The following is a 992-nucleotide window of genomic DNA, read 5'->3' on the forward strand; positions in this document are numbered from 1 at the left end:
CTAGCACTTCGTACCCAAATGTTGAATATTCCTCCTAATGAATATTATTAATATATATTCCTCCATATTTCAAAACCAGTAAATCTTAAAGCCAATGTTATATAAGGGAACTATGCAAACCAACCAAATGGAAGCGTTGAAACTATGATTTTCAACCTTACCGAATGCAAAACATGATACAAGAGATAATCAAATCACAAAACCAAATGTTGCAAACTTTTTTAAATAAAAAATTAGTATATTGAACAAATGTATGGTGTTAACCAGCTTTATTTGGAACCCATTAGATTTCTGCATGAAAATAAGATTGTTGAAATGCTACTGTCAGATACTCATGTTACGAATAAAAACAATTTCTATATGCCGGGTGGAGCTCTCTTTCCCAATTTTTTTCCCAAGTTCTTGGAAAAAGGTGCAGATTATCTTGATAGATTAACCTGGGAAAGACTTAAAACAACCGTCTTCATACAAACCAATTAGTGGGCATGGGCAAATGCATTTTTCCGAATAGGAAGAAGTCGCACGGTGCCATATCARGTGAATACGGGGAGTGGTTAATGGTTAAAATGTGATTTTTGGTAAAAAAAAAAGCGATCACAAGCGTCGATCGATGAGACGGCGCATTATCGTGCCCAAAACGCCAACTTCATTTTCGCTATATTCGGGTCGAACACGTCGTATACAGCGCACCAAATGCTTCAAAACTCCATGGTAGAATACCGCATTAACGTTTTGACCCGGTGGAAAAAATTATTTGTGGACAATACCTTGGAATCATAAAAACAAATCAACATCGTCATCACATTTGACTTCTCCATGCGCGATTTTTTTTTGGGTTTCGGTTCGTCCGGTGCTATCCAGTCAGCACTCTAGCGTTTTGTTTCTGGATCATATTGGAAACACCAAGTTTCGTCGCCAGTCACAACATTGTACAGGAAGTCTTTGTCTTTTTTGACCTTGACCTCTTTAATGATGTCCTTCGAATATTGCAT

Source organism: Bactrocera latifrons, unplaced genomic scaffold, assembly GCF_001853355.1.
Source record: "Bactrocera latifrons isolate USDA-ARS-PBARC rearing strain unplaced genomic scaffold, ASM185335v1 scaffold_962, whole genome shotgun sequence".
Classification (NCBI taxonomy): domain Eukaryota; kingdom Metazoa; phylum Arthropoda; class Insecta; order Diptera; family Tephritidae; genus Bactrocera; species Bactrocera latifrons.